This window comes from Macaca nemestrina, chromosome 10 (genome assembly GCF_043159975.1).
Source record: "Macaca nemestrina isolate mMacNem1 chromosome 10, mMacNem.hap1, whole genome shotgun sequence".
Classification (NCBI taxonomy): Eukaryota; Metazoa; Chordata; class Mammalia; order Primates; family Cercopithecidae; genus Macaca; species Macaca nemestrina.
This window is the reverse complement of record NC_092134.1, coordinates 38,677,423-38,691,279: the sequence shown is the minus strand read 5'-3', so window position 1 is coordinate 38,691,279 and position 13,857 is coordinate 38,677,423. Positions and strand designations below refer to the sequence as shown.

General features: G+C 39.2%; 1 protein-coding gene across 9 annotated transcripts in view; it reads right to left on the bottom strand.

Annotated features, from left to right (window-relative positions):
* LOC105483699 (centrosomal protein 83) overlaps positions 1-13,201 on the bottom strand; it is a 186,228-nt gene extending 173,027 nt beyond the window's left edge. For 8 of the 9 annotated variants that reach the window (XR_011608961.1, XR_011608962.1, XR_011608963.1 and 5 more), the window contains exon 1: positions 12,797-13,201. The gene's annotated coding sequence lies outside the window, so the exon portion shown is untranslated. Of the gene's footprint in view, positions 1-10,642; positions 10,827-12,796 lie in introns of all 9 variants that reach the window. The other variant, XM_011744689.3, reaches the window with a different exon arrangement.
* Positions 13,202-13,857: the final 656 nt, after the last annotated feature.

The window sequence follows — 13,857 nt, the reverse complement described above, 5'->3', positions numbered from 1 at the left end:
TCAAATAAAGTATATAGTCATGTAAATGCATGACAATACATTATGTAGTACAAAAGCACTCTTATCAAGCCTGCCATATTTGTGATTATTTTTGAACTGCATGATAGTAAGAGGTGCCCCTTATAATTTTTGTTTTGCAAACATTTATTTCTTGGTTTAACCCACCACCACTATGACCACTGTCACTCACTGGTTAACCAAAAATTAGGTAAGTAACTATCTTACTTGTTTTTACTAATCTTTCTTAAACATTACAGCTCACATTTATTTCAACGTTTAATGTAGGAAGTGTCTTGGGTATTTATTTAGAAGTTTGAAGAAGTTTTTTGACCAGAGATATGCCATAGGAATTTAACTATTGTTTTTATCAATTAGCCTAGGGTTGGTTTCATTATACATCATTTCACTTAAAGTCAGTTTCCAAGAACCTATCAATAACGTTAAGTGACAGCCGGGCATGGTGGCTCACGCCTGTAATCCCAGCACTTTGGGAGGCCGAGGCAGGGAGATCACGAGGTCAGGAGATTGAGACTATCTTAGCCAACATGGTGAAACCCCATCTCTACTAAAAATACAAAAATTAGCCAGGTGTGGTGGTGCACACCTATAGTCCCAGCTACTCAGAAGGCTAAGGCAAGAGAATCACTTGAACCCGACATGCGGAAGTTGCAGTGAGCCGAGATCACACCACTGTACTCCAGCCTGGCAACAGAGCAAGACTCCATCTCAAAAAAAAAATAATAATAATAATGTTAAGTGACGACATACTGTACCTGAAATATGCAGTGGGAGTTCCAGAAGGTCAGGAAAGAGAGAAAGAGGCAGAAAAGAAGTTTTGAAGAAATAATCGCCAAACACTTCCCTAATTTAATGAAAAACATTAATTGACACATCTAAACAGCCCAACAAATCCAAAGAAACCTGCAAATGCTGAAAGACAAAGAGGAAACCTTAAAAAAGGAGCGAGAGAAAAATGACTTCACATACACGGCAACATTATTAACGCTGATTTCTCATCAGAAATGACATGGAAAAAAAACAAATTTTTAAAAGAAACACAAAAAACTTACCACTAAAATTTCTATATTCAGCAAAACTGCCCTTCAAAAATGAAGATGAAATAAAGATATTGCCAGATAGATAACCAAAGATGAAGAGAAGTCATTGCTGTGAGACATGCCTTATGAGAAATAACAAAGGAAGTCCTTCAGGATAAAAGTCACACCATAGAATAACTTTAATCTAGGCTGGGCACAGTGGCTCATGCCTGTAATCGTAGCAGTTTGAGAGGCCAAGGTGGGTGGTTGACTTGAGCCCAGAAGTTCGAGACCAGCCTGGGCAACATGGCAAAACCCCATCTCTACAAAAAAATAGCCAGGTGTGGTGGCACGTGCCTGTAGTTCCAGCTACTTGAGAGGCTGAGGCAGGAGGATTGCTTGAACTGGGTGAGCAGAGGCTGCAGTGAGCCAAGATCACACCATTGCATTGCACTCCAGCCTGGAAAACAGGAGGAGAACCTGTCTGAAAAAAAAGAAAAATAATACTCTATAGGAGAATGAAGCTCATTGGAAACGGTAATTACATCGGTAAATATTAAAGACTCTAAAAATATAATTATTTTCACTTCATCTCCTTTAAAGACATAAAACTACATAAAGGAATAATTATAGTACTGTATCGCTGGGTTTGTAATACATACAGCTGTAATATATATAATAATAATAGCACCAAAAAGAGAAAAAAGAGATACACTGGAGAAAAGTTTCTATAATTTATCAGAATTTAGTATTATTCTGAAGGAGACTGTAATTAAGTTAAAAGGCATATTGTAATCCCTAAAAATATAGCAAAAGAAATCAACAGAATTAAAAAGATACACTAAAGAATATTTAACACAGAAAGATGGTAAAGAGGAAAAAGCAAAAAACAAATGAGACAAATAGAAAACAAATATGAAAAATGCAGATGTAAATCCAATAATATCAACAATTACATTAAATGTGAATGAACTAAACACTCTATTCAAAGGGGGGATTATGTTAGAATGGATTACAAAACCTAACTATAGGCTGTCAACAAGAGATAAATCTTCAATTCAAAGACACAAATAGGTTAAAAATTAAAAGGATTTAAAAAAAAAATACACTATAGAAGCAGTAACCATAAAAAAACCAGAGTGGCTATAGTACCAAGAAAAATAGATTTTAAGATAAGAAATATTACAGACAAAGGAGGACATTTCATAATGAAAAAAGGGTCACTATATCAGGAAGATATAACAATAACTGTCCATCTAACAAAAGAACTCCAAAATACATGAAGCAAAAAAATAGAGATAATTTAAAAGAGAAATAGATAATTCAACAAAAACAGTTGAAGACTGCAATGACTGATAGAACGAGACAGAAAATCTGCAAGGATATGGAAGACTTGACTAACCTCATCAATAAACTTGACATAACTGACAGAAAATACTACCCAATGATTACAGAATATACATCTTTTTCACACACACAAAGAAAATTTTCCAGGATACACCACATACTGGGGCACAAGACAAGTCTCGATAAAATTTAAAAGATTGAACTCATAAAAAAATATGTGATCTGATCACAATGGAATTAGTCATCCAAACAAAAATAAATCTGGGAACACCTCAATTATTGCTAAATTTAAAAACATACCTCTAAATAACCCATTGATCAAAGAAGAAATTGCAAGGAAAAATTTTAAAATATATTTCAAATTGAATGAAAACAAAACACAGCAAACCAAAATGTACAGAATGCAACTAAAGCAGTGCTTAGACGAAAATGTCTAGTTTTAAACATTTATATAAGAAAAGAAAAAAGGTCTCAAACCAATAATCTAAGCTTCCATCTTAGGAAATTAGAAAAACAAGGAGCAGAAGGGACATTAAACCCAAAACAAGCAGAAAAATAATAATTTTTAGCGTGGAAATCAGTGAAATAGGAAATATAAATATGAAAAATAATCAATGAAATAAAAGGTTGGTTCTTTGGAAAGAGCAACAGAATCGGGGGAAAAAAAAAACTTCGCTAGACTGACCAAGAAAATAAGAGATACAAATTACCAAAATCAAGAATGAAAGAGGGAGAATTATTACCAAACTTAAATTATTAACTTAGAGGATTTCTTAATACAAACTTTGTATCAACAAATTAGATAATTTATATGAAATGGACTACACTTCCTAGAACCCACAAATTACCAAAACTCTAGAAGAAAGAGAAAATCTGAAAAGACCTATAACAAGAAGTGAAGAAACTGAATTAATAATTTTAAATATTCCCACAAAGAAATGGCCAGGCCCCCACAACTGCACTAATGAATGCTATCAAACATTTAAAGCAGTAAGAGCAAGATCACGAGAAACCAAAAGACTAATATCCCTCAGGAACATATACGCAAAATTCCTTAACAATAATCAGACAAACCATATTCAACAACATATAACAGAGATTATATAGCACGGACTGGGTATGGTGGCTTAAGCCTGTAGTCCCAGCACTTTGGGAGTCCAAGCAAGTAAACCGCTTGACCCAAGGAGTTCAAGAACAGCCCAGGCAACATGGCAAAACCCTGTCTCTACAAAAAATACCAAAAAAGAAAAAGAAAGAAAAATAGCCAGGTGTGGTGGCATGAGCCTGTAGCCCCAGCCACTGGGGAGGCTGAGGCAGGAGAAACACATGAGCCCAGGAGTTCAAGGCTGCAGTGAGCCAAAATCACACCATTGCACTTCAGCCTGGGTCACAGAGTAAGACTGTCTCAAACGCTATTAAAAAAAAAAAAAAAAAAAAAAAAGGTTTTACAGCATGACCAAGTGCGATCTGTCCCAGCAATACAAGATGGGTTTAATCTCCAATAATCAATTACTATATAACATATTAACAGAATAAAAATCATATAACCATATCATCAGATGCAGGAAAAAACATGACAAAATCTAACACCTACTCATGATTAAAAACTCACAACAAACTAGGAACATAAGGGAGCTTCCTTAACCTTCTTCAAAGGACATCTATAGAAAATCTAGAGCTAACATTATACCTGATGGTAAAAATATGCATGTTTTCCCCCTAAGACTGGGAGTAATGCAATGCACATTCAACACTTCTCTTCAACATCGTACTGGAGGGTCTAACCCAAGAATTAAAGCAAAAATGAAGAAATAAATAACATTGAGATTGGAAAGAAAAAGTATCATTGTTTTGAGACACGATCATCTATGTACAAATAATATGCAAAAATTGGCAGCATTTTTTTTTTTTAAGACGGAGTCTCGCTCTGTCCTCTAGGCTGGAGTGCAGTTGGAGTGATCTCGGCTCACTGTAAGCTCCGCCTCCCAGGTTCACACCATTCTCCTGCCTCAGCCTCCTGAGTAGCTGGGACTACAGGTGCCCACCACCACACCCGGCTAATTTTTTTCTATTTTTAGTCGAGACGGGGTTTCACCGTGTTAGCCACAATGGTCTCGATCTCCTGATCTCATGATCCACCCGCCTAGGCCTCCCAAAGTGCTGGGATTACAGGCGTGAGTCACCACACCTGGTTGGTTGCATTTCTTTATGCTAACAACGAACAATTCGAAATCAAATCATGAAAACTCCATTTCTAAGAGCATCAAAATTATAAGTCTTAGGAATAAATTTAACCAAAGAAGTGCAAGATTTGTACACTGAAAAGTGAAAAACATTATTAAGAGAAATTAAAGATCTAAGTAAATGGAGAGAGATTACATGTTCATGGACTGGAAGACTCAAGTTTTTTAAGTTAGTGACTCCTCCCAGATTGACGGACAGATTCAGGGCAAATCCTACAAATATTAGATTTGTTTTTGTAGAAATTAACAAGCTGATCCTAAATTGTATATGGAAATGGAAAGAACACAGCATCAATTTTGAAAAGGAAGAAAATGTTATCCTACTCATTTTGAAACTTACTATAAAACTGCAGTTATCAAGACAGAATGGTGTTGGAGTAAGGACAGGTTTATAGACATGAGTCTAGGAATAAATTCTTACATTTTACAAAGATGCCAATACAATTGAAGAGAAAAGAACAGTCTTTTTAACAAATGGTACTGGATAATTTGGCATTCACATTTAAAAAAATGAACTTAGGTCCTCTTCTTACATATATGCACAGTTAATTCAATATGAATCTTAGATTTAAAGGAAAGAGCTCAAAGAAAACCAAGAGAAAAATCTTTGAGACCTTGGATTAGGCAAAAAGTTCTTATACATAACATGAAAGCACATGCCACACACACAAAAGAAATGACTTCATTAAAACTTTTGCACTTCAAAAGACACCAGTAAAAATATGAAAAGCCAAGACACCAACTGGGAGAAATCTTTGCAAATCTAATCTTTGATATTTAAAAAAATACAAACTTTTATCTAGAATATATAAAGAACTTACAACTCAGTAAGACCAAAAAAAAAAAAAAAAAAAAAAATCCAGCAAAAAAATGGGCAAATGCCTTAAACAGATATTCTACTAAAAATGACTTACAAATGGCCAACAACCACAGAAAAAGGTGTCCAACATTAGTGTGCAGGGAAATGCAAATTAAAATTACAATGGGATACTACTAGATACTCACTAGAATGGTTATAATTAAAAAGACAACAACTGTTGGTGAGGACATGGAGAAACTGGAATCCCCATACATTGCTGGTAGGGTATAATTGGTACAGCTACTTTGGAAAACATTTTGACAGTTTCTTTAAAAGTTAAAAATAAGCTTACCATATAAGTCAGCAATTCCACTCCTAGGAATTTACCCAAAAGAAATGAACATGCTCACACAAGGAATTACAGACAAATTTTCACAGCAGCATTATTCATAATAGCCAAAAACTGGAAACAATCCAACGTCTATCACCTAGTGAATGGGGAATACTATTCACCAGTTACCAATAAATGGGAAACACTACTGACCAATACTATTCACCTGGTGAATGGAAAATAGACAAGAATACTATTCAACAATTAAAAAGAACAAAACACTGATATACATACATTAAATAAACCTCAAAAGCATGAAGTGAAAGAAGCCAGATGCAAAAGACTATAGTGATTCCATTTATATGAAATATCCAGAAAAGATAAATTTATAGTGATAGAAAGCAGATCAGTGGTTCTCTGGGGCTGTGGGAAGGAGTTACATTAAATGCAAATGAGCTTAAGAGAATCTGGGAGATTGATAAAATGTTCAGAAATTGCCTTGTGATGACAGTTGCACAACTCTATAAAGTTGCTAAAAACCATTAAATTGTATACTTACAATGAGTGGTTTTTATGGTAGGTAAAATATACTTCAATAAAGCTGTTTAAAAAGGGCTAGGTAGAAGAAAGAAGTTATCTCTTCCAAACTTTGGAAAATTTGATGACAGTTGTAGTAATCAAGGCTGAGTTCAAAGGATGACCAAGCAAAAAGAATCCAGGTTCTTAAAGATTATCACTGAGCCACTTAATTGACAATCTTAGAACCACCTATCTCCAGACTTCTCACATGTTAGATACTACAATTTCCTTCTTAACGCTTTAAAAAAGAAAAAGAAAAAAGAATAGTGTTGCTAATTCTAAGGGACACAGGACATGTTCATTCCATTACAGAAAATTTGGAATATCATCCATACAGGAAGATATCAAAGGAATTTTGGTGGATCTTGAAGGATAAAAGAATATGACTGGGGATGGGGAAGGAAAAGAAGGGTATGTAGTTCAGAAGAGTCATTAATAATGGCACGGATAAAAATGAATAAAGAATGACCACTAAAAGTCAGGTTTACAACTTACCTTGTTTTAATCCATACAAGACTCTTGTAAAAAAAAAAAAAAAAATATATATATATATATATATATATCATTTTACACATTAAGACAATGAGGACCAAAAAACTAAGTAACTGGTTCAAAAAGTTATGAAGCTAGTAATCTAACCTTCACTCTCAGGATCCAGGCTCTTTCCTCTGTTATGCTGCTAAGCAAGAACTTAAATTACCCCCATTTGTAGGTTCAGATCTTTGTAGAGGGCAACTTTATTTAGATGGGTTTACGTTTATAGGACTACACACTCAATGTTTCTTGAGCAACAATTTCCACTTAATCAATAAACTAAATGTGATGTGCATTCCTTCACATTGATAAGGTTTCCAAAACCTTACCCTACTCTGGTTTTTCTCCCTGCTTTCTTTCTCCCCCTTCCTATTACATTCTGGTGTTCACAAGCTCCCTTCTGATTCTACACAACTCTCTCTAGGAACCTAACCTATACCTGATATTTCAACTACCGCTAACGTTGATGACTCTTCTCTCTCTCCAACTTCAAGAAATGTCTCCCTAGTTTTCTTTGACTAACTCCCTCCAGGCCAAGTACACCCTACAAACTACACTTACAAGATTCTAAAGAGACAGTCCTCAATTGTAGCATATTCTTTCTAGTTCTAGGCCAGGTATCCTTCCTACATGTCCCAGAACACATTCTTACCTATCCTTATGAAATTTAACACGCTTTATTACAAATTACTAATTACTTTGTCCATTTCTCCCATCAGACAATAAGGTGCTGGAGACTTAGCACTATGTCTTATTCACAATCCCCCCAGTGCCTAGCATAGCGCAAGACACATAATAGGCACTCAAATATTGATTAAACCCATAAACAGGAGAAATAAAATTTGCTTTAAATTGGAAGCATACAATTTCTGAAGGAAACTTTCAGAGATTTATGTTTTCAAATGAGAAGATAGGCCATGAAAGGTGAAGTGACTCACCCAGTCAAGCCTTGGTCTCCTGAATCACAATTCTCTTCCCACAAAATTATAATGCCTAGGCCGGGCGCAGTGGCTCACACCTGTAATCCCAGCACTTTGGGAGGCCAAGGTGGGTGGATCATAAGGTCAGGAGATCGAGACCACCCTGGCTAACACGGTGAAATTCCGTCTCTCTTAAAAATCAAAACATTAGCCGGGCATGGTGGCACGTGCCTGTAGTCCCAGCTGCTCGGGAAGGGTAAGGCAGGAGAATTGCTTAAACCCGGGAAGCGGAGGTTGCAGTGAGCCGAGATCACACCACTGCACTCCAGCCTGCAGACAGAGTGAGACTACATCTCAAAAAAAAAAAAAAAAAAAAAAAATTACAGTGCCTATTAAATTGTGCTTATTGATCTAAGCTTTCTATGAAGTTCTAGAAGTCATACAAAAATGTTACAAAGAACCATTTCAACTTCATCCACCCCAGCTCTGGCTGGCTATATCAGTTGTAGAGAAGTCTGTTATTACGTAATAGTTTTTCTGCCCAGAATAATCTTTAATTAAACCAGTATTTTCACGTGTCCTTCACCCACAAAATAATTCAATACATAGTTATCATGCATCTCTATGTAAAACAATGTGCAAGAAGTTATAATTCGTCAGTACTCTAAAAAATATCCTTAAGACCATATATTGTATGCGCCTTAAGTTTAACAGTATCTGAAATAACTGCCTTAAAACAAAATGCAATCACACTTGAGAGAGGCTGATTATGAACATCAGAGATAGGCAATGCAACTTCATCGGGAAAATCCCTATAGTTTAATGCTACTGTTTTCAAGGGTTGCTACATTATACTGCAATTGTGTTACTGGGCAACAACTCAGAAGCCAGAATGGCAAATTCACTCAAGAAATAACTGAATCAAACGAATATTTATGAAAGCATTCTGAGACTCAACTTCACTTTTTATACCTTCAACTGAAGTAACTCTTTGTTATAAGCATCAGATACAGGATTTTTGTTGAGACTGTAAAAACTACATGGATATTTTATAGACATATTTTGAGACAGATATGTGCTTTCCAAAAGGGAATAGTCAGGTTTAGGCTCCTACTAACTCTGAATTTTAGTCCAAAAGCAATCTGAAGTCACAATATACAGAAGGCAAATAACTGGGCATTTCCTTTCTTAATTTCTTCCATCCTGGATTATAGCTCAGTTAAAAGAAATAGTAGGCCAGGCATGGTGGCTCACACCTACGATTCCAGCACTTTGGGAGGTCAAGGTGAGTGGATCACTTGAGGCCAGGAGTTCTGAGACCAGCCTGGTAAATGTGGTGAAACACTGTCTCTACTCAAAATACAAAAAAAAAGCCAGGTGTGGTGGCATGCACCTGTAGCCCCAGCCACTTGGGAGGCTGAGGCAGGAGAACGGCATGAGCCCACAGGTTTGAGGTTGCAGTGAGCCAAGATTGCACCACTGCACTCCAGCCTGGGAGACAGAGCAAGACTCCATCTCAAAAAAAAAAAAAAAAAAGAAAGAAACAGTACTAGACTTGACAGTCAGTGATCTCTCCATGACCTAGAGAGGGGAGTCCTGATGAAAAAAATATATAATAAACTAATATTCTACTAGGAACCAGGAAATTGACCAAACTCCCCAAGCCCACTGAAGAATAGTACCAGCATTCCTGAGAGTCCTTACTGCTGGTATTGCCATGGGAAATTCTCAAATACTCACTTTCTAGGAACAGAATCTTTATTTCTGATTTCCTACTCTTTAATCTTTTTTATAGTTCACTGTTGCCATTTCTCCTTCAGTTACTCTCTTCTCTCAACAACCTTACTTTCACAATACTTACAAAAGGGGGGAGAGTAGAAATGCATATTTGTCATTGTATTAGTCCATTTCATATTGCTATAAAGAACTGCCTGAGATTGGGTAATTTGTAAAGGAAAGAGGTTTAATTGATTCACAGTTCCACATGGGTGGAGAGGTCTCAGAAAACTTAAAATCATGGCAGAAGGTGAAGGGAAAGCAAGGCACCTTCTTCGCAATGTAGCAGGAAGGAGAATGGACATAGGAGGAACTACCAAACACTTCACTTATAAAACCATCACATCTCATGAGAACTCACTGTCGCGAGAACAGCATGGGGGAAATTGCTGCCATGATCCAATTCCCTCCACCTGGTCTCTCCCCTGACACATGGGGATTATGGAGATTATAATTCAAGGTGAGATTTGGGTGGGGACACAAAGCCTAATCAGTCATCCTTAAGAAATATTTATCCAGCAATTTCTATTTGGAAAAGACTAAGGATACAGCTCATTGAGATCTGAAAGTCCTGCCCTTAATAAGCTTATAATCTAGTTAGGAAGTCAAAAAAGTCAAAATAATACAACAAAAAGTGTAAGTATCAAATAAATATAACTCACAAATACATACTATTCCTATGTATGTATGAGGTCATGGTGGAGTTGAACCTTATAGAAAAGGTACAATTTAGATTTTAAGAAAGAAGGGAACAAGATCAGGACATGCAGACTAATATGGAAAGGATAAAGTACGGAGCAGGCTTAAGGGGATAGTGAAGAAACCAATCTGGGCAGAGACACCTTTTCCATGAAGAACATATGCTTGAAAAGGCAAGGTGAGAGGATTTCGAAGCGTTCAGCTTAAGTCAAGAAATGTGAACTTGGATTAATAGGAAGTTTTTTACACAGATTTACACACATTCCCTAAAAGCACATACAGGTTAAACAATGTGGGCAATTTACTTACTGAACCTAATACATTATGTATGACAAAATTAAAAGCAAGCTCATTTACTTTAGGCAAAGAGACAGTACCTGGGGGTGGGAAAATTCTGACAAGCCACTAAAATTCACTAATCTTTCTGTTAAGATTTCATTCTAAGCTTCTTGAATTAGAACATCCCATGACATAATGCTGATTTCTGATTACTAAGGATTATACGAGTCATTCTTGATTTTTCTTCTTCTCCGTCTTGCCCAACTTTTGAATATTTCATTACTTCAACATCAGCATATAGAAAAGAAAAAAGGAGAGAACTAAAATGAAGTCCATGGATTTTAGCAATACATAAGAGCATCTGACATAAAGAACATTAAACTTCAAGTTCCAATTCCCATTATTAATAGATTTCAAAGAAGTCATTTAGTCTCATCCTGTCTCAGATTTTCTCACATACTTGCTTACTTGAAAGGTTACTGATTCAACAGATCATTCAAAAAGTGTTCTGAAAACAACTTGCCACAAAAATTATATCATTAAGGGTTCAATAAGAGGAGACAGTGAGGTGACTGGTAAACCAAGGATTAAAAACTACCTGTGAATAGGCCAGGCACACTGGCTCATGCCTGTAATCCCAGCACTTTGGGAGGCCAAGGGGGGCAGATCGCCTGAGGTCAGGAGTTCGTGACCAGCCTGGGCAATATGGTGAAATCCCATCTCTACCAAAAACACAAAAATTAGCAGGGCATGGTGGCATGCGCCTGTAACCCCAGCTACTCGGGAGGCTGAGATGTGAGAATCGCTTGAAACCGGGAGGCGGAAGTTGCAGTGAGCGGAGATCACACCATTGCATTACAACCTGGGCGACAAGAATGAAACTCTGTCTCAAAAAAAAAAACTACCTGTGAATAATCAGTGTTTCATTCTCCCAGTGCTGCATGGAATTCTAAATTGTATTTCACTATTATCTGAGAATGTTCTAAATACAGTCTGCACACTTCATCTGATCTGGAAAGAAAACACTCAAAGTAAGGGGAATACCCAGCATACTCTGTCCTAAATAACCAAAGGATAACTCAAAACCATTTGCAACTCTCAGGAGAGTTCTGTGTGACACCTGTAATATAAAGCATTCTGGCCTGGTGCAGTGGCTCACACCTGTAATCCCAGTAATTTGGGAGGCCCAGGTGGGTGGATCACCTGAGGTCGGGAGTTCGAGACCAGCCTGGCCAACATGGTGAAACCCCATCTCTACTAAAAATACACAAATTAGCCAGGCGTGGTGGCGCGCGCCTGTAATCCCAGCTACTCAGGGGGCTGAGGCAGGAGAATCGCTTGAACGCAAGAGGCGGAGGTTGCAGTGAGCCAAGATGGCGCTACTGCACTCCAGCCTGGGCGACAGAGCGAGACTCGGTCTTAAATAAATAAATAAAGCATTCTAACACTTCTGAACAAACTGAGTTTGAAATCAAACCTCAATACAAAAGGTGAGTATTAATTCTAACCACTTACAAGCTAAACTCATAAATATGGAGAATTCTGAATCCAGGTAACTGTAGGATAGATACATTTACTGTGTTTTAAATATCAGACTTGTTTACAGAGATGTTGCTTGGTAACAGAAGCACTGCTTTAACAACCTACTCTGTTTTAGAGCTGCTCAAAGTCTGAATAGATTTTAAGTATCATATAGACGAAATTCGGACAAGTCTCTCCTCATCCTAGACATCTGTAAGATTTGAAAGAGCTTCCTCATTTCAACTAACTAAAGGCTTTAAAAATACTTAGCAGTGGATATTTTTAAGAGCAAAATGGCCATTGATTATGGTCAAAATAGTTGGACACTGAGGATTCACCAAAGTATTTAAACCCGGCATACGCTAACATATTTTAGGTATTATCTCAGTAATGACAGTCGACATCACGGTTCATTCAAATTGTCTTCAAAGCCAAGGAAAATGGTAGCACAGCTTTTTCATCGTAAATTAAGCTGGAGGTACTTAAACGTTTGGCCAATTACCAAACTGGCTACACAACCACCAAGCCAGAGTGCATCCAAAAGCTCCATAAAGAGTTTCACGTGCGTCCAACTGGCTTCAGAACAAATCTCTCTGCCTACTTTTCTAGCACGAGCTCCCACTACTTTACGAGGAAAATAAAAAAAGGATTCAAGGGCAGTTTGTGGAGGGACAAAATGAGTATTCCAAAATACAAACAAGACGCCGTGCCCAGAAAGAGAGGTTACATACCAGACGCACGCATGCTCCTTGAAACGCGCACACAGAAAACTTAAGTGACCGCAGTTCTGGCCGCGCTCGCCACCGGGGACACCTCCACAGCTCCAACCACCTGCACCCACTCAACTCCGCTTACGGAGGCATTGGGACTAAGGGTTACAGTCCTACAGCGGGGTGTCGGCCCAGCCCGCCACGCCTAGCTCTTTAGCTCGCGGCGCAAGCTGAAGAGGAGGAGGGCCGAGCGGACCCCTCGGGCTCCTGTCCCTAGGGAAATGTGAAGTATCCCGGGAGAGGTCCGAGGGCGGCGGCGGCGGTGAAAAGCCCCGCTCTTCCGCGTGGACCACGCTCCTCAGGGGTGCGGCGCCACCCCCCGTGCTGACGTCCGGGCCCGAAGCCGCCTCATCGCACCGCCCCTCCAGCTTGGAGGAGCGGGCTCTGTCCAGCGGCCCAGCGGCGCGCGAAGCAGGAAGTCCCACCCCCACGCCGACGTCACCGACGCCACGGACGCCAGATGCTGCCGGAGCCGTTAGAGGGAGGAGACAAACAAACCGAGGCGGGAGCGGTCACCTGTGACTGCGGTAGCGGCGGGGCTGGGATGCGTTCCCGAAGGCGTTCCTGGAGGGCCCTGGGTGGACTCAGAGATCCCCAGAGCTTCTGGGGATGGAAAATCGAGCCCCAGGCACTTGCCTCTGGGAGGCAGAGTGACGCGCATCGTTGGAGCGCGAAGCCAGTCTCCCTAGCCTCAGGCCGACACAGCGTCTCCAGGGGTTTTCCTTCTTTTCGCGCCTGTCCTTCCCTCTTCCCCACACTCTTTGAGAGCCTCAAATGGTGGTCCTGCCGCCACCCTCTCTCCCTTCGCCCGCCTGCCATCGTCCCCGTGTGTGCAGATATGCGCTCCCGAAGCCGCCTGCCTGCCGCGGCTGGGCGTCAGCCCACGAATGGGGAGTTGGCTCAGCTTGCCGCGAGGTAACCTCAGGTCGGGACCAACTACCCAGAGAGAGCCCTCCTCGCCCCCGCACCTCTTGCTCCAAGTCTCCTGTCCTGGTTATCCCAACTTCAGGGCCCACCTGGGG